This window comes from Ursus arctos, chromosome X (genome assembly GCF_023065955.2).
Source record: "Ursus arctos isolate Adak ecotype North America chromosome X, UrsArc2.0, whole genome shotgun sequence".
NCBI lineage: Eukaryota > Metazoa > Chordata > Mammalia > Carnivora > Ursidae > Ursus > Ursus arctos.
In genome coordinates, this window is record NC_079873.1 from 16,061,140 (window position 1) to 16,086,175 (window position 25,036).

Below are 25,036 nucleotides of genomic sequence, written 5' to 3' on the forward strand. Positions count from 1 at the left end.
CAAAATGGATTAAGGACCTAAATGGAGACCTGAAACCATAAAAATCTTAGAAGAGAGCACAGGCAGTAATTTTTCTGGCACAGGCTGTAGCAACATCTTTCTAGATACGTCTCCTGAAGCAAGGGAAACAAAAGCAAAAATGAACAATTGGGACTACATCAAAATAAAAAGCTTCTGCACAGCAAGGGGAACAATCAACAAAACTAAAAGACAAACTACTGAATAGGAAAAGATATTTGCAAATGACATATCTGATAAAGGGTTAGTATCCAAAATGTATAAATAAGTCATACAGCTCAACACCGAAAACCCCAAATAATCCAATTAAAAATGGGCAGAAGACATGAACAGACATTTCTCCAAAGAAGACATACAGATGGCCAGGAGACACATGAAAAGATCCTCAACATCAATCATCATCAGGGAAATGCAAATCAAAACCACAATGAGATATCACCTCACACCTGTCAGAATGGCTAAAATCAAAAACACAAGAAAAGACAAGTGTTGACAAGGATGTGGAGAAAAAGGAACACTTGTGCACTGTTGGGAATGCAAACTGGTGCAGCCACTGTGGAAAACAGTATGGAGTTTCCACAAAAAAATTAAAAATAGAACTACCTATGACCCAGTAATGATACTACTGGGTATTTACCCAAGGAATATGAAAACACTAATTCAAATATATATATCTATCTATCACTTCTTCTTTACCCATTCATCTGTCAATGTATAATATATACATTATACCCATTCATCTGTTGATGCATTTTATATACACACACACACACACTCAGTCATAAAAAGAACGAAATGTTGCTATTCGCAACAACATGGGTGGAGCTAGAGAGTATAATGCTAAGCGAAATACGTCAGTCAGAAAAAGACAAATACCATATAATTTGACTCATATGTGGAATTTAAGAAACAAAGCAAACGAATAAAGAAAAAAAAAGGAGATAAGTCAAAAAAAGACTCTTAACCATAGAGAACAAACAGATGTTTACCAGAAGGAAGGTGGGTGGGGAAATGGGTGAAACAGGGAAGGGGTTAAGAGTGTACTTATCTTGGTGAGCGCTGAGTAATACGTGGAATCGTTGAATCGCTATATGGCACACCTGAAATTAATAGAACATTATGTTAACTACACCGGAATTAAAATAAAAAAAAAACCAAAACTGACAAAGATTAGTATCCAGAATATACAAAGAGCTCTTATAAGTCAATAAGAAAAAGACAAATAATGCAATAATAATGAATAAAAAATACGGCTAGGCAATTTACAGAGGAGGAAATACTGAGGACTACCGCCCCTAGGGATGAAAGAACAAAAGGAAAATGTTGGAGTTTTAAAACAGAATGTTTTGGAGAAGAGACCCCCGTGGGGCTTGGACTTATATTTCTGAGGAGGTGGGAGCTTCTTACAGGCTGATACTGGTGTTTTTGAACTCAAAGGGAGCCTGATAAGCTTGTTCTGGGAGTGTTGGAAAAATTGCAAGCTGGAATCTACTACTATTACTCCTGGCAGGAATCACCGCTGCTGGGCTGAAGAAGCATCACTACATTAATGCTGACAGGCACAGGGTGTAAATAGGAAGAAGCACTGGCTTTTCCTTCTTCCCTAGACTTCTAGTTTTCTTCTAGAGTCCTCTACCGGCAGGGTCAATATAGGGAGCAGCTGGCCAAGGGGAAACTTGTCCAAATTTATTACATCATAAGGTGGTTCACAGGAGACAGGGCTTGAAGCTGAGAACAAGATAGCTTAATAACTGACACTCCCCAGTTTTGTGAGTCTTTTTGGAAGACGGGGGTCTTGCATCTGCAAGGGGATCAGAGATATCCTCTCCTCAACCCTGGCAGCTGGAGTGTGACCCAGGCCATTTGAATGGGCTATGAATCTTGAGAGAGTGACATCGAGACTGAGGAAGAGTTGAATAATTATTCAGGGTTGAAACTGCCATAGGGGGAGTCCAGAGCTGGGGGTGCCTGATGTGCCGAAGTGGTAGGACCAGCGATGGCATTGAGTAAGACTGTTCTTGTGCCATAACTTGGCTGTGTTCCCTACTGTCTGGTTGTCCTTGTTCTTGCCTAACTTATCAGACTGTCTCTAGACGTTCCTTCTATACTTTAATGACCCAATGAGCAGAATATCCTTTTTCTGCTTGCTTGCATTCAAGTACTCAAACTGATAAAAACGTCATGTGCATGAATTTTAAACAAATGAATGGAAGCAAGCATAGAATATCAAGAGTTGCTCCTCCTTGGTGGTGGGGCTATAGGAATTTGTTATATTTTTATTTGTATTTTTGTAAGTTCTAAGTTTCTCAAAAATACAAAAAATTAAAATTTAAAAATCTTGTGAAAATTACTTTAAAAATTCATAAAAAGCAGAAACCAGCTAGTCACCCACATATTTTCCTATATTTTAAAAAGATGCATTTAACTCTCAAATGTATCTGAAAATTAATTGGTAGATATAGGAAGTGAAGACTATATCTGGAATTTTCTTTCCCAAATTGTCCATTTTCCCAGTTCCTACTTTCCTAGGCCCGTTTGCCAAGTAATATTACTTTGAGTTAGTTTTTTAAAATCTTAATACATTTTAGGGGTATTTTTCTGGTATTCTAGAAATCTTTTAGTAATAGATTTGGACAAGCTGTATTAGTACCAGCCAGAGCTAATCAGCATTTTAAACTCTGAATTCCAACTATTCATTTTTTCCCCATACTTTCCTATTGTAGCTTGGCTTGTCCGGGAAGCAGGCTCTGAGACAGAGTTTAGTGGGCAGGATGTTTATTAAATGTGTCCTTGGAGTGAACACCTGTGGAAGGGAAGGGAAGGAAGCAGGAGTGGACAGAGGGAGAAGTCGACCTGCAAAGCAGGCCCAGTGACAGCTTAGGGCAACCCCACAGGTTACTGTGTGACTAAAATGGCCCATCAAAGTTGTCCTGTATTGGGCTCAAATGGCAGGCCTTTATACCCCCTGGCTTTCCAGGGTGTGGGCCTCTGCAGCCCAGGTGGTCTCTGGTGGGGAGGGGGAGCAGCGACAGCACTCCCTGAAGTGGGGGCAACTAGTTCTTCACTGAAGGGGGCTCTGGGCAGTGCAGCTCCCTGTCTACCACAGGCTCTGACATTCGAGAAGCAATTTCCACATGTCAGGCCTGGGCTGGGGTGTGTTCGTGTTTGTTGTGTCACACAATTCTTACAGCACTCTGAAGTACAGGTTGTGTTTTACATTTTACACATGAGGAAACTTGGCTTGTGTTTGTTTTTCCTGATGAAAACCCAGCATGGGGCAATGTTTTACGGGTGGCCAACCACTCGGAGCAGCCTGCCTGCTGACGTAGAGAAAGCAAGCCAGCTCTTCACTGGGGAGTGTCAAAAGTTTGGACTTGAAGTTCTGCTCTTAACTTCCTTTTATACTCTCAGGTAATCACTCTTCTCTCCTTGCTCTCCTTCCCTCTTTCACTTTAGTTTATAGTTTTGTTAAGATGTGTAAGTTGAAACAAGACTGGTGAGAGCTAGACGCAATTCTCATTCCTCTTTTCCTGTTAAGCTGTTTGCAGAGGGGTGGGTTGTGTTGACCCGATTCTCTGGTACAAGCATGATTGTATCGAAGACTCGATGTCTGCTCCTCTGACTTGTTGCCCCGAATTGCTTCCCTGCCCTTCACTGAATTTCTCATTAGTCAGCAACTGGACGTCCCAGCCACATGGCACACAGAGGTGACTCAATTTGTTATCTGATGATCTGGAAAGTTAACACCAGCAGGGCGGTACTTGAGTATCATTAAGAGAAGCGAATCCGTACCTATGCTCGGAAATGGCGAACACAGCATTCTATGTGAGCATGTTGACAGGGAGACGGAAGAAAGCCAGATATCAGGAGAAAACCAGTGGTCATGAGGCAGAGCGCAGGCGGCTCGGGGCAGGGGAGAGGACTTGGCTCGAACATCAGGACTGGCTCTCACATCAACTTGAGAGACCAAAGACAGCTCTTAGGGCTTCGGCTTCTTACTCTGTCAGGGTTCCTCAAAGCCCTTTGTTTCTACAGGGAGTCACTTGCAAAGGGAAGCATGGTAATGATCAAGCCATGAAATTTTAAACATTGTCACGGGAACAAAGGGCCCAGCATCAGGAATACCGTCAGTGACAATGGCACTGTGTGGTGACAGGCGGTAGCTACCTTGGACGTGAGCACGGCAGAACACAGAAACTTGTCACGACACTATGTCATATGCCTGAAACTAATGTCACATTGTGTGTCACCACACTCAAAAAAATTTTTTTTTTAAATTTAAAAATTGTATAAAAGCATAAGCGATGAAGCAAAGGGATTGCATTGCGTGTTCCTATCACTTTGAATCAGACGAAACTATTAAAACAGTCAACTTCTTTCATAGGAGGATTTGCTGATCACGTGAGCTGACGGTGGCGGGGGGGGGGGGGGCAGGATTGCTCAGTACTTCAGAAAATGAAGACTCTGAGTCAATTTTCTTTTGGTGAGTTACAAAGTTCAGTCTTGGGATGACCATCTTTATACTTGGAAAGGGTAAAACGATGCTTTCACAAGGAGAGGAAGATTCTGAAGAACTTGGCACATTACAGAGAAAATTATAAATTCTTGGATCTAGCAGATTGTGGCTCATGTTTACTAAAAATACTTCGCTGGCCCAAATAAAATGATGAGGGAATAATAATTCAGATGAACGAAGGCACAAGAGGTGGAATTGAATTTAAAAGTAGACAGACATAAAACCTTAGTGGAGACTCTGCCACGACAACGTAAAGGAAATGCAGGCCTCTGCCTGTTCTTTAGTAAAAGGAATGTCACTGAGCCCAAGACACCCTCGCTTCAGGTTCCAGCTCCCAGTTTATTAGCTTCACGTCTTTGGGAAATCGACCGAAACGTCTTTGCGCCTTAGTTTGCTCAGCTGTCAAGTGGAGAGGATATTAGTACCCATCCTTGTTGAGGAGTAGGGTACGTGCACAGTACACGGCACAGAACAGAAGCTCGAGACTATTAGAAGAGTATAAATCTGAAGTGAATGTCTTCATTTTTACAAAGCTCTTCTGGAAATAGCACCAATTATGGAACGGATGGAGATGCAAACTGAGGACGTCTGTCTAATGCAACTAAAGTCATGTACAAACTCCAGCATAGGGAAGAGAAGCCAAGACTTGAAATTTTATATTCTAGTCATCATGCTGTTTTTACGCCAGAACTCCAAAGCTTCATTACTATTTCCTGTCGCTTTAAATATCGCACTAATTACTATGTCCTCTGAGAATGAATTAACAAAATGACGTCTAGACTCATGAGTGTAGAAATCGTCTTATTTTTCATAAAGCTTTTCAATGGTTGCATTGTGAGTAGGCACACATGCAGCAGGATATTCATGTAATTGATTCTCTTATCTTAGAAAAAAGGTTAATCAAATGCTCTGTTTGAGAAAGAGATAGAAAACAGCCGGCTTATGCTTCTTCAACATGCTTTCCTGGCATTATCCGTTGGTTGCCTCGAAATGTGACCTTATGCTGTGGGCAATGAACCAAGTCCTTTCTAGCTAACTTGAGAGCTAACTATATATGGCCGTGTGTATATATATATGATACATATTAAAAATTCACATATGTATATAAAATATATATAATTTTCCCCTTAGGGACATTTTGGCTATTTAACTCTGTAGTAGTCTATGCTGTACCTGTTCTGAATTATCCAGAATGGAAAGTTTCTTTTGGCGCCTTCCTTTCTCCTTGCTGCTTAAGTAGTTTGTTGTGTGTAAATGTGTCTGTATGAGTATGTGTATGAACAAAATACTATGATAACACTTCACCTCAAACGAACGCAGTAAGGTAGCAACCCGACCTTTCAGGAACTTGGTCGAGAACGAATAAATAAGTAAAACGGGACTCTGATTGGCGAAATTAAGTATGTCATTCAGTCTATGCACAAAAGCTCATGCATTTTAGTATAGGAAAGCTTCTCAGATCCTTATTCAGCTCTTTTTTATTTGTACTTAACATACAATTCTTATCCACGTGATTATCTGCCCTCACTCCTACCCCCTAGTGTGGGACAGATAAGAAACTGCCAATAAGAAGCATTGTTCTGGGAGAGCACATTCACGGGGTGGGGGGTGGGGGAGAGGAGTGGGGGTGGCAAGGTGTGCCACTGCTGATAACTCAGAGGAAGGGGAGGACAAAGAAAAACTATAAAGCAGTCACAGGATTAAAAAGGCCCAGCAATCTGGGGCCGTTTAGAGTAGGGCTGATAGACTCTGAGGGCATCAGTTTTACAGAGAAGAGAACAATGGTAAGAATTCACAATTCTTTTCAAATCCCAAATCAATAAAGAAAGGTCAGCTTATGTTTAGAAGGAGAAAATGCAAGACGGTAGGTAGTAAGATTTCGAAGTATTTTAAGCTGAATGGATGAAAAAAGTTTAGGCATAATTGCCATACGGTTGAAACTATCTTTTTAAAGAGTGTGGTTCTCTAACTTCTGAGGAGTGTATACAGCTGCGTCCCTGCGGTGTGTCACCCTTCGAGTCCGTCTCCTTCTGCTTGTCAGGATGCTTGAGATGCATCTGTGTGAACTGATTAAAATTTAAAAAATGGTTTGTGCTTAGAACTGGAAGAACTTGCTCATCACCTAAGGTTTTCTGGTAACTGAGATATGCTGTACAGATAACGTAAAAATAGTGGGTTCTCAACGAAAATCCAAGCTGTGGGAAAACAGGCAGCTGCATTCACCGTTGACGGGGAGAGTAAATCGATAGAAGCTTTCTTATTCTTTCCTAAGTCTTTCCTTCTCTCCTCTTCTTGACAAACCAACACACCAGAAAACCTGTGGTAAGCGCCCAGCATATCGTCTGGCACAGAAGAGCCATTCAACAATTAGTCATCTCCTTCCCCTTACCTTTTCTATCCTTCTCTGTTTATACCCCACTTTCTCTTTTTTTCCCCCACACCTGTCAATACTCTCTCTCGTCAAGCTGCTTTACAGGTCAGCCAACGTGAGTAATTATGTTAAGAGTTGCTCATTATGACCCCAATTTCCTTGACTTCGAAGAGGTGCTGTGCAAATGTGCGTCTTTTTTCCAAGTCTCTGGGACTTAGTCACCTGTCGAAAAGTCATCCAGTGAAAATAGGGCTTTACAGTTTTGGCCTTTCATTCTGTATTTATTTACATGTATGTGTCAGGTCCATTTTAGGATGCTAACTGAACTCACCCTTCTTTGAAATTCCCTTGTGGAAGGGGAGGCCCCACGCAGACCTGTTAGTTCTGTGTAACCTTTGGCCTCAGCTGACTAGAGTGGGAGTAGATAACTGATCGGGGACAGCGAATCATAAGATGGGCTGGCTTAATCAGACCATCTCTCTCGAGAACTGAAACAGAAGAATCCAGAGGGAGACTCCCTGGTGGACTCTTGAATTGAGAAGTTATGCAGAGCTGACCCTCAAACGTGGTGGCTGAGAGAAACTGAAGACATGCTGAGAGAACTCAGGGGCCCATGAGAGGCCCCAGAATGAGTCTCTGTCACTGACATGCTGGTGGTTGCGTCCTTGTGGCCTGACAAAATTATACCTCCTTCTTCTTTTTTCCTTTTAAAAAATCTTTTTTTGTGTGTTTATTTACATATGGCTGAATAAAACATGGAACAATACAAACTCAGAGATCAATTTAAACAATAGAGCTGCAAATGACCGAGCAACCATTTATATTCATGAAGCTCCATCAGGTAAAATGCTTACCAAGTGAACACGGCCTTCTACACGCTTTTCCAGGAAAGCCTCACAACTGATTGGGAAAAAATGTATAATTTGTTTGCAGATAAACACTAAATGTATGTGGATTTTCAGAATTGTTTATTTAGAGAAGAAAGAGGAAAAATATGATAGTTTAGAGATACTCACAATTAGAATGTTCCCATGTATGGGCATTTATTGGTCCTGGAACACATGATATTTAAATATGCTCATTGTCCAAATGTGTGATATACTCTGAAAAAACTAAATATGATGGTAAACAAAATTACATTCCTGAATATGGAGCACTTTTTAGTTTGAAAAACTTCTGATGCCTAGGGATATATTAATTTTGGATAAAATGTTTTATTAAGGATAATATATGCAAGTAATTGCATGTTTAGAACATTTCACTTTACCTCACGTTAGAACTATCTTTATGAAAGCTGACAAAAAAGTAAAACTTGATAAGTACAAATGCCAAACATGGGCTTTAGAGTTCAATTGTAGAAGGTGGCTGAAAATGAACTATAAAGTTATCAAAATCATGAGATGCAAATTAAGCAATAACAATAGAGGCTTACAATCCATACTGAAATTTGGAAAAGCCAAGGATTGCAGTATATAGTACCTGATAAATTATGTAGGCCTCTGCCATTCTTTGTCTCTCTCCTATATTAAAAATGAAAAAGTAATGTTGGCATTATTGCTAGTGCTATAGATGGGAAAATTTGGTTATTATAGGAAATCGAGGTGGGTAAATGAATAGGGTCACTAGAAACTTTATCACAAAAATAGAAATATTAAATTATAAAAATTTGTAAAATGTAGAATTTATTTTCCTGAGGACACTGGTGTACTATATCTAATACTGAATTGTTGACTCATGTGGGTTCAAAACAGAATTAATGATCTTGTATATACTTCCTCCTTGAATGTCTGCTTGCCTGTCGTACCCTAACAGTCGCCACTTCTCCTATTCCTGCGAATGAGAATGGCTTCCAGTTCGCAGCAACCGAACTATGTTTATTAGAACAATCGCCTTGCAGTGAAGATTTGGTTTTGGGTCTTCTGAGAGAAATGTGCTTATACATTAATAGAAGCTTCATGGAGTATTTCACAATTGCAGTATAATGAGTATATGAGTTTCTGGTTGCTGTTGTAACAAATCACTAGTAGCTTAAGGCAACGGAAATTAATTTCCTTACAACTGTGGAGGTCAGAAATCCGTAAGGAGTTTCACAGGGCTAAAGTCAAGGTATTGGTGGGCTTGCATTCCTTCTGGAGACGTCAGGGGAGGATCTTTGTCCTTGCCTTTTTTGTCTTCTAGAAGTCGCCTGCATCTCTTGGCTATGGCCTCCTTCCTCACATTGCTCTAACCTCTTGCTTCCGTCATCGTATCTCCTCCCATCTCCTTTAACCTTCTTGCTTGCCTCTTACAAGGAGCCCTGTAATTACATTTAGGGCCCACTCAGATAATCCAGGATAATCTCCTCATCTCACAATCCTTAGCTTAATCCCGTCTGCAAAGTTCCTCCTCATGTAAGGTAATATTCATAGGTCCCAGGGATTAGGGTGTGGACATCTTTGGGGACCATTATTCAGCCTACCACAGTGAGGACTTTTTTAGTTTTACAAGGTCAGAGTACATCACGAGGAAGGGTGTATTACTGAGTGAAGAATGGAGTGCGTGAAGCTGAGTGAAGAACGGAGGAGGACTTAACGGACAAGCCGATGCAAAGTCTTACAGATTCGGAGTCCTGAGAGCCACGGAGGGGGGCGGGGAGGGAAGTATATTCTTGTGAGGTTTTTATACTACATGTGAAGTGGCACATTACTTGAAAGCAGACTGTGATAAGTTACAGATAAGTATATAAACCCTAAAGCAACTACTGAAATAACACAGCGAAGAGTTTTAGCTAATGAGCAAACAAAAAAGACAGAGGCGAGTCATCAGAGAACTCAGTCCAAAAGAAGGGAGAAAACAGTAAGAAAGGAACAAAGAACAGATGGGGCAAATAGAAAACGAAGAGCAAGATGGTAGATTTAAAAACAACTGTATCAATAATAAGATTGAATGCAAATGGTCTAAATACCCTGATCGAAAGGTAGAAATGATCAGATTAGATAAAAAAAAAAAAACAAAGCAAGACTCAACCGTATTAGAAATATGAAGAAGGCTTATTAGTTATATTTATTAGATTTTTTGATTATTTGGTTATTTTCATTCAAATATGGTTAAGCGTACTAGATACAACTTGACTATCTTATGTGTGTTTTGTATTGAAATTTTCCTCATCAGTGAAGTTTAGAAATCTATTTCTTATTACAAGACTGTAGGATTTGTTAGTTTTAAGTAAATGGTTACGAACTCTAAGATAGCTAAAAAAGAAATAAATGTACAGATAAAAGGAATATTAGAAGAGTGTCTTAGCTTAAATAACTTTAGGGACTTCATCATATCCTTTCTGAGTCAACAAATGTTTACAAAAATGTAAACAAAACATAAGGAGAAACACATACAACAATATTCATTAGATATCATTAGATTAGATATCATCCTAATCCCTACGTAATGAAGAATATAAGGACCATGAAGATAAGAGGAAATTGCGCTAGAAAAAAAAAATGAGTTACCTGAAAATATCTCGCTTTTCCACCAGCCTCGGCTGAAAGCGAGCATTTACTGATTACCCCAAATTACCATGCCATGCCGTAACGACAACCTTAAATTTCTGACTACTAAAATTTTTGTAATAAAATTGTAATTACAATTAAATTTTGGATTAAAGTCCTAACTTATTCTTGTATCTCAGAAGTTCATTCTGTGATGGTGAGATTAATTTTCAGCCAAATATCAGTTTTACTAATCAGCCATTTGACATTCAGCCAAAACGTGCATTCTGTGTGACTCTTCCGTGTGCATGTGTCCATATCCTGTTTTTTAAACTAAACATTTTAATAGGAATACGAAAGGCCCTCTATCTCCAATATTCTTTTATAAGATGACTTAAAATAACCTTAAAATGAAATCCTTAGACTATATCAGAATTTAATTATTCCCTTTTGTTGGCCATTCGGTTTTTCCAAATTTATGAGTGATTAAAAATGTTCTCAATGTCTGGTACAATATACCTTTAACTTCATCTCTGCATTTTTTCTCCGAACTCCTGGGCTAACTCCCGCTCCTACAGCCTTGCCAACACTGCCCATTACTTGTTTCATAGTTTCTGACAACTTGACAGGCAAAATTGACATCTTATTATTACTTTAGTTTGCAGTCTCTTTGGTTGCTTGGTCCAGTTCTTCTTTTGTGACATTCTTATTTATGTCCTTCCCCTTTTTTCAATTGATGTTAGTATTTTTCATGTTTATTTACAAGAACTCCCTGTTTATATAGTAAGGATATTAACATTAACTTGTTGAAAATGAAAACTGTTGACTTGGGAATGCCTTCCGTAGTCTCACGTGTTCGCTACTTTGATAGGCTCGGATGGAGTGGGTGGAGAAGGAATGCGAGGGTGTTTACTGGACATATTATTGGTGGGGAACATGTGAGCACGAGCGGAAATTCAGTCCATCCTCTATATGCCTCCACACTGATTCGCCTAGAGTAATACTGTCAACATGCCTTCTTCAGCTCAAAATCTCCCCAGTTATCGTCATCAGCCCTCTAGCAATACATAATTTCATCAGCCAGCCATGAACATTTCTCCATATTTTGGCTCTAAATATTTATTTTCAAATTGTGTCCAACCCAGCCCAACTCCATCTAGACTAGTGTAATGTGTAAGTGCTAAAGATAGAGAGATGACAAGGCGTCTATCTTCAGGATGCTCACAGATGAGGTGGAAGGGACAAATAAACAGAAAGATTACAAGTGGTGATGCAGACCTCATGTGCAAAGCGCGTGAAATAGGGGATGGACGGCCTCACTAGAAGAGGTCAGGGAATCTCAGCAAAATAGGGGATGGCTAAAATGCATGTGGATAGATAGATGATTGTCAGTCCGCCAAAGAAACACCATGGAGGAGGGAAGGATAGTCTAAGAAGAGGGGAAATTAGGTGAGACTCAGTTCAGGTCCAGTAGAGGGATGTAGGTGGAAGTGGTCAAAGTGGAAGTGGGCAGACTCCGGATAGTCTTTTCGTCAAGGGGGTCGGATTTGAACCTGAGGGTAGTGGAGAGCAATGGAAGAGCTGTAAACAGAGGTCTGACCTGATCAGGGTTAGGCTTTAGAAAGACCACCCTGGCTGCATCCTGGAGAATCAATCAGAGGGGGAATATTTAGAATGACTCAAAGTGCCAATTGGCTTGAGACAGCCTAGATTGATACCTGTTTTCTGGAATTCTGCCCAGTTTAGCATTAATCCTAGGTTTTTCATTTTTAAATTAACTATTACAATCACAAAGCATTAAAATTGGTCTGGGTGAGTTTGGTAGACCTCCCTCTTGTACTTCCAGCTCTGTCATGGTCTTGTCTAGCAGTGAGACGCATGCTTACTGAGCAGAAGTCTCCCTTTATCGTGCAGTTACATCTGGAATAAGACCAGTGATAGCCTCTCTCTCTTCCCCACCCCTTTCCAGATGTAAGCTGGCTAACACCTGTCTTTCAATGCAGGGGAGCCTACAGATGGCTCCCGGAGAAAACCAAGTGGGTTCAGACATTAGCAGCTGGGGTGATCCAAGCCCTTCCAGCATAACGGGGTGGCGGCGGCGGTGGTGGTGGGAAATACATGAAGCTACTGTCCCTGCCAACCACTCTGTGTGCCAGCCAGTTGCTGTGAGTCATGCTGAGAGGCCACTTCTTGGCAGTGTCAGTGGGAAACGCGGGGCAGCATAGGGGAGATAGATGCGGAGAATGTACAGGAAATAGGAAGCTGAGCAGGGCTGCTGTGGAGTGCGGAAAGACAGTCTCCGTGCTTGTGCTGCAGGGCTGTTGTGGTTTATCGTACAGTGCCAGCTATGTCTCCTCCCCTGCTTACTGCATTGTTTGCTAATGCTTACTTTTTTTGTTTTTGCAATAAACCCTTTTGATATCAATGAGCTGAAGGAAATGTTCAACAAAATAGTAAGTACCGAATGTCCATCTCTCCAGTGTGTTGCTGTCGAGTGTTTAACCTGCACGGTGTTCGTGCACACTCATCACCTGCGGTGGAAGCCACAGAGGTGTTGCTCACTGACCACGGGGAAGACAGAAGACGCAAAGCCGCTGAAGAAGCACTACCGTCCGCTTGCAGAGAGAGTCGCCCCTGCGAGGACACTGCCCGGAGACGGTGATTTACCGCCCGCAGCTGCAGACCGTGTGTCCTGGCTGCGCCTGACATTTGTGGGCCCCGGGCAAGAGGACAAGTGAAGGCCCACATTCCATTAGGTTTAAATATTTACAAGTTCTAAATCAAGCTAGCAAAGTGTTAAATAAAATATGTTCCATTCTCCTACCTTGACAAAATAGCTTCATTATGACAAAAAAATGTGTAAAGCGATGGTTTTTATATGGAATTGGCAAAAACTCAAAGATGACGGAACTTATTAATTGAGCATGTCTGAATGTTGTCTTGATGGGCTAGTGAGGTTTAGACGAGTAATAAAAGTAATCTGTAATTCACGAAGTATTATATATTTAGTCCACAAAGTTTTTCCTTCATTTCAGCAAAATCACTATGTTTTTATATTTGGGACCTTCACATAATTTGTTTTCTATTTCTAAAGATCTAAAGGATTAAAAAATAAAATCTAATTATACTAAAAATGTATAAAACTTAAATGTATGTTCATCCAAATATGTAAATGAAAATGAATTTAAAATATAAAAAATTGGGGCGCCTGGGTGGCTCAGTCAGTTAAACGTCTGACTCTTGATTTCAGCTCAGGTCACAATGTCAGGGTCATGAGATCGAGTCCCGTGTCAGGCTCTGCAGTAGGTATGGAGCCTACTTAAGATTCTCTCTCCCACTGCCTCTGCCCCTTCCTCCTCTGCGTGTGCACACATGTGCATGCTTTCTCTCTCTAGAAAAATAAATAAAAATTTAAAAGTAAAAAAAAAAAATCAAGTTATTTTTCATGTTTTCAAAATGGTATCTGTTGAAATATTCAAAATAATTAAAATTAAAGAAAAAATATAAGTTATAATTAATGAATATCATCAACTTTCACAATCAAAATTAAATGAAGGTGAACATTTCAATTTAAGTCTGAAATTGAAAGTGAAATCCAACTGTATTAAGGAATTTTATAAAAACAACTATTTGCAGTTCTAGGGTTCATTGTCCATCTAGTTGTAATTTAAAGACTCTGCAGCACGTTTCACTCATGTTATTGCTAGACTTATATTTACTTACACATAAATAGAGAAAAGGAAAATAGATACATGTACATGAATGGATATACATACATACACACACCAGTTTAAGAATAGTATGAATTATTTAGTATTAGAAAACATTAGAGATACATACTAAATCATTAGTACTTTTTTTAATGTATTTATTTGACAGAGAGAGAGAGAGCCAGTGAGAGAGGGAACACAGGCAGGGAGAGTGGGAGAGGAAGAAGCAGGCTCCCAGCGGAGGAGCCTAATGCGGGGCTCGATCCCAGGACTCTGGGATCACGCCCTGAGCCAAAGGCAGATGCTTAAGGACTAAGCCACCCAGGCGCCCCTCACTAGTACTTTTGAAACCAAGAAGTGAAACAAAAAGAAAATCAAGGCAATGGAAGCTAAGCACTAATTGGAAATACTGGTTATGCATCAGTCTACTGTGCTCTTGTTACCTGCAGGGAGAGAGAGAGTTGACAAGTCAATTGATGTGCCTTTTCTCTTACGTAAGTCTCTCTACTACTCAGCTCCTCCTCGCATTCTGTAACTGCTTCTGTCTCTGATTTCATCAACAGCGTTTGGAGGCAGTTGCTTTCTGTTTCTGGAACACTGGGAAAGAGCTGTGGAAAAGTGATTCCTGAGCTGTGAAAGGTGTTAGTCTTGAGTGTGGATGCGCAGAGTTTTGCTCCCCAGCCTACCAGCACTGGGGTTTGGATCTTGAGTGAGAGAGCTCTCCACAAGCTTTTAAATGTACTTACTTTTTTGTGTTTGTGATGTGCAGGGCCCCTAAAATTCCGGGCCCAGGGCAGGGATCCTTCCTGTCTACATCTAAGGGTATTTACATCTCGCTTTGTGCTGAGCTTAATTCAGCTGAACTTAATTCCAAGTTTTCTTGGGCACATACAAAAAGTGAAGCCGTTCCTGTCAATGTGTTGGCTCCAGCAGAGGAAGAAGTTCACAGAGTTAAATGGTACGTTTTATATTTGTGTCATCAGCTGCCTCAAGTAAAAAATTAGCTCATTCCAATTATAGTTCGATACTTGCATTCAACTCATGGAATCAAAGCATTTGAAGATTCATTCAAAAGTGAAAGGTGGAACGTCTGCCATTATTGTTAGTAAAGTCATAGTAAATTAATTTAAAAAGTTCAGCATTTGCAGATAAAATTACTTGTTTTGAGGGTAATGGATAAAATACAAAGTTGGGGCCAGTGCAACATCATGGTGAAAACAACGTTCTTGCTAAAATTAAGAAATTCATGGAACTGAAATATACTTGGAGCTAGTCAAGGCACGTGCGTAAGTTATAATCATGTATAAACAAGCTGCAATATTTTACCGATGAAAATAGAAGATGTGGTTGTCAAAATTTACAAATGTTTCTATTTATATGACGCTACAGTAACTGAAATACAAACTTTTTATGACAAAGCCGATATTGAATTAAAAATACTTAACATGATGTGTTTTCTCTTTCTCCTGGTGGTCGACAAGCAGATTTTCGAAATGTTTGAGGCTTTGAAGAACTACTTCGTAAATCAGTCTAGGTGTCCTACATTGTCATTGAACATTTTCGTGAGTCAGTCCTCCAAATCTGATTTCACTATATTCTCAAAACCATTTGGAAATCTTTAATCAAAGCATTCAAAGAATGTTCACATTTGAAGATTTTAGAAAAATAAAGTCATTGCAAACAAAGCTTGCAAAGAGAAAAACAGTGAGATTAAGCTATTCAAAACAAAAGAGGAACTAAACACGTGATTTCCCAATGGGCTTACCCTTATCCTTCGAATTAAGACTTGAAATCCTTCAAATCCCAAATAACTGACTTATAAACAGACTTGGAAGAAACCCATTCTCAAGTTAGGGCAAAGAGCTGGGTATTTACTTTTTAGGAGATGTTGATACAAGGCTGAGATGTGGTCACCAAGGAGGCCTAAGCTAGGAATGTGGGTGCTGGGATTGGCTTGGAACGCAGGGCCCGCAGCAACAGCGCATGCGAGGTCGGCCAGCAGGTGACCCGGTGTTCCATTAGGGTAGTTTGGAGGGCCACCCCGGCAGTGAGGTGGGATGGGGGAATCGGGCAGAGCAGGGGCTCCTGTCTACACTTGCACTTTTTCTGAATGCTGAAAACCAGGGCTGGGATCAGGCAAGAGAGCTGTGCGGGCACAGAATTCAAGGCAGCGTTCCCTGTCAGATGCGAGCCAGTGCACCCGAGGGCCCAGGAGTGAGAGTTCTCCCGGAATGTTACACTTCATGTGCTTCTCTCTCCTCGCTCTAGTCCAGGCCCCACAGAAAACACTTCCTCTCTACACCCTAACAAGGGCTTTGAAATCTGACTCAGTATCATAGTGCCCTAGGAAGTTGTTGTTGTTGTCGTTGTTCTTTTTTTTTTTTTTTTTAAGATTTATGTATTTATTTGAGAGAGAGAGAAAAAGCGTGGCAGGTAAGAGAGGCAGAGGGAGAGAGAATCTTTTTATTTTTATAATAATTTTTTATTATGTTATGTTAGTCACCATACAGTATATCCTTAGTTTTTGATGTAGTGTTCCATGATTCATTGTTTGCATATAACACCCAGTGCACCATGCAATACGTGCCCTCCTTACTACCCATCACCGGCCTAGCCCAATCCCCCACCCCCCTCCCCTCTGAAGCTCTCAGTTTGTTTCCCAGAGTCCACAGTCTTAAACAGAAATTGCGCTGAGCCCAAAGCCGGATGCAGGGCTCAATCTTGCCACCCTGAGATCACGACCTGAGCTGAAACCGAGAGTCCCCCGCTTAGCTGATTGCATCACCCAGGCGTCCCCCAGGGAGCTATTCTTGAGTAATTTTTGAATGTAGACTGTAAAACACAGACCCCTTTATCTCCACTTCAAATATACCGAATTAGAATCTCTGAGGGTAGAATGCAGTGACCTGTATTTTGTTTTATTTTTTAATGGTGAAAGACTGAATGCTTTCTGCCTCAGGCCAAGAACAACCCAAGTATATTTTCTCTGATTATTTCTATTCAACATTGTACTGGAGGTCCCAACTTATAGCAGGAAGGCAAGAAAAATTAATAGAAGGCATACTGATTAGATAGGAAGAGACAAAACTGTCTTTATGAGGGGATGGAATGTTCATCTACATAGAAAATCTAAAGAATCTACCAAAAAGCTACTGAAACTAAGTGAGTTCAGCAAAGTTGCATGCTTGAAAAATGCAATACACTAGCAACGCAGAACTGGAAATTGAAGTAAATGATATTATTTACAGTATCACAAAATATGAAATACTTAGGTATAAATTTAACAAAATATGTGCAAAATGTGAATACTAAAAATTACAAAATATTGCTAAGAAAAATTAAATAAGACATACTAACTGGAGATATCTATCATACTTATGAATTGGAAAACTCAATATTAAGTTGCCACTTCTCTCTCACTTGATTGATAGATTCAATGCAATCCCAACCAAAATCCCTGCAGGATTTTTTGGTAGAAGTTTGCAAGTTTGATTCTAACCCTTGTATTTACGTGCAAAATATTACATCAGCTTTTTATTGCTAGATAAAATGCTGGGAAACATTGATTGAATGTTTACCATGTTCCAGGTATTGTTTCACATACTTGGAATGATTAAGGAATCAAATTGTCACAAAAACTCTCTAAGGGAAGTAGAAGAGCGTTCTCCCCATTTTACAGATATGCAGACACAAAGCAGGCAAATAACTTGTCTGGGTTTACCAGCATTTGGGTTGGAGAGTTTGCCACTGAATCCAGGTGATTGGAATCCACAGTCTTATGTGGAATCCCCAGTTTGTGTACCAACTAGCTATCGCTACAAACAACTACAAAATCTCAGTGGTAAATAATAATAAGCATTTCATTTTCACATTTCTGCAGGTTGGCTGGCATGAGTTTGCTGATTTGGGCTGGGCAGAGATGGGCAGTTCCCACTATAGGCAGGGTTCACGTCTGCTCCCCATGTTTCCCAACCTCCCTGAATGATTGGCTTAGTCATGGCCTGTTCTTCACGCGGCAAGGCCCACATCCCTCTTCTACTGTTTCTACCTTTTAATTCCCTAAGCAAAGGGGCAGCAAGTGGACAACTGCGGGTCTCTCCTGCAGGGCAAAGAAGCCCCACCCCGGCGCACTTGTAATGGGGAAGAGATAGTAAGCCCTAGGGATTCCTCCCACAGGCAGGATGTCTCCAGAAAGTCAAATGCAAGAGGAGGGACCACTTGTGCCAGTGACATTTATACCACCTGGTGCAAGATTAACGGATGTCAGAGTTTTGTCTATAAGTGTCACACGAAGAGAGGAGCGAAGGGTGAAAGCTTCTGTCCACCACGTCTGTAAGGACATAGAAGTGTTAGGAGAACTTTCTATCTAAGGGCCAAGGAGGAAAGGAGAGAAGCGCTTTTCCTCTCTCAGAAGGTGAGGACTGGGTTTCTATACTTCACAGCATTCCTCTTCTAGCACCGAACACACAACTATTAACAAAGAAGGGTCTCAAGAAATAGTTGCAGTTAAACAGTAAGAGAAACTGTTGCGTTTTCACTCCTGAAGATACTCCAAAATTTTCCTCCCTCGAACCTCACTCTTGAGGGTTCGTCTTGGCTTGGCAACACAAACAGTTGCTTGCCTTCGGAGGAGCATTTTGGCCAATTGTTTCAGTTGCCCTGAGTTCCCCCAATAAGGCACACAAGAAGCTTGTCCTGCTGGAGTTTAGAACTGATTGCAAAACAAACCCTGATTAGCAAAACTGGCAAATTCCATTTACTGTGTGTGCATTTTTGTTGTATTTATGTTTGTGATTTGCATGTGTGTGTGTGTGTGTGTGTGCGCGCGCGCGTGCGCACGCGTGCACCCATTCTGAGCAGAGTTTCCATAGGAAAAAGAAAGGCAAGATGTTGCCCAGCTGCATTGTGGCAAGACTTTTTCACATACTTCTCCACAGAAGTTTCTGCAGTGCTCCTCTCTCTTCCTGGCTTCCTGTTTCTATAGAATAGCAAAGATTTGCTGAGTCTCTCCAGCTGTAGCCAAAAGCCATCACTGAAACAACTTTGGACTGACCGTTCTGAGGTGGAGAGTGGAGGACAGGAGGTAAGGAGGCTTGTGTCCTTATTATATAAATCATTCATTAGTGGAAGGAATTTGGAGCAATTGGTAGTGTCTGCTCCAGATGCTTTATTTCCAGCAATAGCTTCCGGCATGAGTTTTCTAAGAAATCATAGCAGAAATGCTAATGTTTTAAGGATGGAAATGTAGTTCCCATCCCCACTCTGGGTTTTATTCAATGGGCTATAGAAGCTCATTGTGCCTCAGACCCAACTTCTCTTCAGACTCTTTCAACCTCACTTGTCCCTGGACCTTCTGAGCACTCCCCTCCGTCCCAGCATCCGCTGTTCTCCAGCTCTAAGACCACTGCCTTAGATAAAGCCCTCACCATCTTTTGTCTGGATTCCTCTCCCTGACTCCAGTCTTATTTCCTTCTAATCAGTTCTCTACACAATGGTAAGAATTATCTTTCAAAAACCGGAATCCTTTGTTTAGGTTAGTTCGAAGCTTCCCCATAGCCATTAGGATGTAATCCAAGCTCCATACTTCGTAAACAAGGCCCCTTGTGTGGGTCTGGAAGTAGGGTGGGGCAAGCAAGACACCTCGGGTGCAAAATTTAAGGAGATACTTATTCTCAAGGATCAGGCAAATGCACTGGCCCTGGTGCTCTCTGGTCTGATCTCTCATCGCATGCCCACTCAAGTCCTCATTTCTAACCCAGTGGGCTGTTTGCGGTCCCCTGAACTCACCTTATTCTTACCATTGCTACCATAACAGCTGTCTGAGCAGTGGATTCTTCCTGAGGCTTCAGGTAATGATAGAGGGACACACACTCAGAAAACAGTGGTCTCATGATGAATCTCAAACAGCAAAATGGCAGCAAACATGATTATTTTTCAAAATTTTGTTGTGATTAAATACACACGAGATCGACCTTACGATAAAGTGTACCCTTGAATACATTCATGTTGTTGTATAATCATCACCACCATCCATTTCCAGAACTCTTTTCATCTTGCAAAACCAAGACTCTATACCTATTAAAAAATAATAGCTCGTATTCCCTCATCCCTTAGCCAGTGGCGACCACCATTCTACTTTCTGTCTTTATGACTTCGACTATTTTAGGTACCTCATATAAGTAGAGTCATACAATACTTGTCTTTTTGTGACTGACTTATTAAACTTAGCATAATGTCCTCAAGAGTCAACCATATTATATATTAGAAGTTCCTTCTTTTGTTAAGGCTGAATAATATGCCATTGTATGTATATATCACATTTTAAAAATCCATTCATCTGTCTATCGACACTTGGGTTGCTTCCATGTTTTAGCACTGTAAATAATACTGCTATGAACAAATATCTCTTTGAGACCTTTCTTTCAATTATTTTGAGTATATGCCCTGAAGGAGAACTGCTGGATCATATGGCAATTCTAGCAAATATGTTTTAAGCCTAGCTCAAAGGCATTCATTTTGTCAAAAGCTTTTACATGTAAAACAAACAAAATATTGAAATCCATCTTTTATTATCGTCATTGCCATAACAACATCGTATCTCATAGCATATGGTCACTGCGGTGTAATTTATTTTAAAATACTTCAGCAAAGATAGTATGATATATACTTGTGCACGTTAGTTTTCATCTATACCCCAGGGCAGTGGTTAACATTCAAAGTTTTCTAACTGAGGATATTCATTCCAGGGATTATTCTCTCTTGAAAGACTCTAATCAGACACCAACATTCCCAAAGCAACTACTATAAGCCTACAAATATCTTTATCTCAGATCAATATCATAGGATTTGTTAATTAGCCTAATGGATGTTAGAAATAATTTCTCATCGGTGAAATGTATGGTATTCAAACAGTATGCATTAGCTAGAAATACTGTATAGGAAGTCCTGCCCCTTGCATGATAGGGGTCTAAGAATTTGGAGAAGCCAATAGCCCATGGTCCTTCAGAATGACACTCCAGGCTTCAGATTCCAGACTGGTCCCTTGTCTGGCCACTTATGGGGGGACTCGGTTGTCTGAATCTGACTAGAAGTTTTAGTAAATTCAACAGTTCCAGTAGTGCACATGGATGTCACATGAATCTTTCATGCAAAAGGTGGTGGGAGCAGCTAAAGCATCATCAAACTGGGACTTCACTTACCTTCCAGGACAGACTGTAGGGCCATCAGGGGGTCTCCTTGCTATGAATGTTTGTATGAGGGTCAGAATTTGGTCTGACGTTTGCTTTTATTATAATATGCTACCTGACAGTGAGGTTGTTGGAAAGGAGACCTATTGCCCTCACTTCCTTGTAACTACTGAAGGCATCCAAAAACATCCTCAAGTCTGTGACCCGTGAATCTGCTCAGGTCTATTGTGGTAGGTGATTTACAGGAAGCAAACGGGAGGGTAAACCTGCCTATGCAATCTTCGTCCCATTTTGGATACACTTGCCTGCTTGTCAAGGAGATCTCACCCAGTAATCCTATCATCCTTTGGCCCTTAGCATCTTGTAAATACAGCCCTTGCCCCCAAAGAACTGGGAAGAAATTGTCTCCATGAACTAGGTATTCCAACACTTTGATAACTTGTTCCCATATATTGCTTCCCCAATGTCCAGCAATAAAGCACATGTAAATTAAAAAATTACATATAGGTGAAAGGCAGAATGTTCTACTACATTTTCCATTTATGGCTCTGGCTCCAGGAAACACAAGATGTAAGATGTACTAAGCACAACTGAAGAGAAACACTGCATATTAAAAGTGTGTCTGAGAGAAAAAAACATTTCGTGGTGCCACAATCAAGGATCATTGAATTATTTAAATGCAAAATCATAGAATTTTTATAAACAATTAAATGGAGAAAAAGCAATATATGATTTGAGTAATAGTTAACATTTTCTTTAATGGTTTAAGCTGTGACCATATTTTATGAGCAGCAAATTACAAAGACTGAAAATTCATGATATAATTATAAAGTGTGAAGACTGATTTTCATATATTGCTTACAGAGTGAGTCTCATGGATTACTGTCATAATCAAATATAACTTGAAACCGTATCAACAGGACATATTTTAATGATATGCACATAATTGCCAGTGTGCTGAGTAGTGATTTAGCCTAAATGGTAAATAGATCACTGAAAGGATATAATTAGTATTATATTTACAGAGTTGAATTAATTTTTGTGCTTTTCTCTTCTTACTCTGATGCAGATTATAGATCTTGGAGAATTAAGGCTGACAGTTTGCTCTCATCTTTAAATTGTCTCATGCACACACAGAAAATGGCACCCACTTAAAGCTGAAGCTGGGCTCAAACATATCAACACTGGGATTCTATTGTCTCTCATTCATCAACCTCTGGGCCCCAAGGTAGAGGCTACTACGCTGCCACTCCCCCACCTTGGGGTCCTTGTAGCAGCTGTCAGCCTGGGTTGTAGCATCAACCCAGGGAGTGTGGTGGTGTGGCGAGGAGGGTGTACCCCTGGGGTACGGGGCAGATTATTAAGAGAAGGGAGAGCCTGAAATGTGAGGAACAGTGGGCCCAAGAGTGACTCAAGTAGGCCCTCACTTCTCCCTCTCATTCTTTGTTCAGTCTCTCCCCAAACGGTCTTGGAGCCCAGCGTGGGGAAAACACAAAATGAAATTGAGCATTTGGCACACTTGTTTGGCATCAGACTGCTATGGAAAGCTGTCAAAGTCAAATTTTTATGTCAGTATGCTTTAACAGTTATTTGTGGGTAGCTGATTAAGTTTTGGGGGATGTCAATTAATTAAAAAAAAAAACCAAAGCTTCCCTAGTAGCTCTCTTGGGACTTCTACTCACGGCACCCTGACATGCCCTCCCTCTCCTTCTGGGACTGCCCATCTAAAAGCTTATCACCTTCAGCTTGACAGCCCAGAATCCACAGCCTCAAGACCTCCCTGATGCTACCACCTTGTCTGAAAGCTGATACAAGACCCCCAAGATAGGGAACGGCAGCACAGTATTACCTTTGCGGAGGTATGAGAGGAGCCTTCACCTTGGGCTATGGAGGGTTGGGAAATCAGGGACAAGGTAAGCCCAAGTATGGATGCGTTTGAGCCCAGCCTGAGCTGTTAAATGGGTGCTCTTGTGGGTGTGGCAGTGAGTGCCATTAATTTTGTGCCTGGAGAAAACCAGATGGGAATTATCTCTGGAATCTGAGTTGTTGGAAGTCCTAGAGTAGATGATGATAATATTGAGGTAGAGGCTAAAGAGGAGAGAAGGGGAGATGAAAGCACGTCTTGTTTCGCAAGTCTACCAGGGACCACCCAATGAATACGTTTCCAGGAACTGAATGTAACTGCATATTCCAAAGGTAGTATGATATCCTATGGTTAGTGGATCAAGCACTGCCTTTGGATTCAAATCTATCTGGGTAATTTTGGAATAGTTTCTTAACCTCTATAAGCCTCAGTTTCATTATCTACAAAATGAGGATGCACCTGGATTTTTTTAGCAAAAAAATGTACTAGTGTACCTAGGACTATAGTATAGGGGAGCTGTGGTCGTCCATTATAACCATAGCCGCCATGTCTCCCCACATTCCTGCCCTTGTGTAGTTCCCGTCCCTTGAATCTGGGCTGGCTTTGTGACTCACTTTAATTAATTGTGTCCAGTGCCTAAGCCTTAGGAAGACCTGGTAGTTTTTGCATTTGTGCTCTTGGAAGTTCTAAGCCACTATATAAGAATCTAGCTATCTGAAATGGAGAGAGCATGTGGAGAGGCTATGTGGAGAGAGGGAGAGAGGGAGATCCAAGCATCCTAGCATCCCGGCCAAGTCCAACCCTCAACCAAACTGCCAGGTGAATGCAGACACATGAGTGACGGCCGGTAAGATGGCCAGAAGAATGGCCTAGCTGAGACCAGCTCAGATTGTGGAATTGTGAGCAATGAAAATATTTGTTGCTTTCAGACATTAAGCTTTGTGGTAGTTTGTTATATAAGAATAGATAACTGAAACAGGGCTCATGAATGTTATACAGATTTTTAAAAATGCAGGAAGCCCATGTCATCCATAAGGCATATGCCCTAGGCTCTTCTTGAATACATTATGGAATTTAAGCTCATAACACGCAGTCAGGTAAGACTGAAATATTCATGTAGCCCTTTCAGACTTAAGATGATTTTTGAACAGAGTGTGTTTATAATCTATTTATAAAAGATCTCGTCACTTCTTCACTTCAGCACCAATATCCAGAGTTGCCGTCATCTGAGGGAAGCTTTCACTAAGCACAAGGTTGGGCTCTCATCAAGGCTTCCTGTACAGATACTCAGGAGAGAAGAACAAAGCCGCTCGGAGATGTGATTGACAGGTGGCCAGCCAGGCTTCTTCACTAGCTAAGCACCTTTCCACCGCGCTCTGGCTTGTAGCATTGGCGATACAACTTTGTGCCTTAGTGAAATCACAAATGACTTATGTCATGGGTATTCAGATGATTCAGGAATAGCTGAAATCATGAGTGTTAAATCCACAAATGGAAACTGTAGTAAACTGAGGTAGGTGTAGTTATTGTCTACCTAATACTCTGTCCTTCCCTCCCCAACTTTCTTCTTGTAGTGGAGTTTATTTTGCTAATGGAAAATCCATTCTGGATGGACTGGGTCGAGATGACCCCCTTGCCACAGGGTTGGGCATGTGAACCAGCCTGGCCATTCAGCAAACGTTGGGTTCCCTTGGAAAATGTTGGGAGCCTCTGGTGGTTAGCTGTTGGTGGAAGTCATGTTTCCTCTCCCTTATAACCCAACTCCCAGATAGTGTCCTACAGTGAAAACAAGTCTGAGACTAAACCTTACAAAAACTACAAGTATTTATTAGCAAGTAACTCCAAACATGTTATTCAGTCTGTTCTGTAGCTCAGGGAAGTTCTGTTCTTACCCGGACACTTGAAA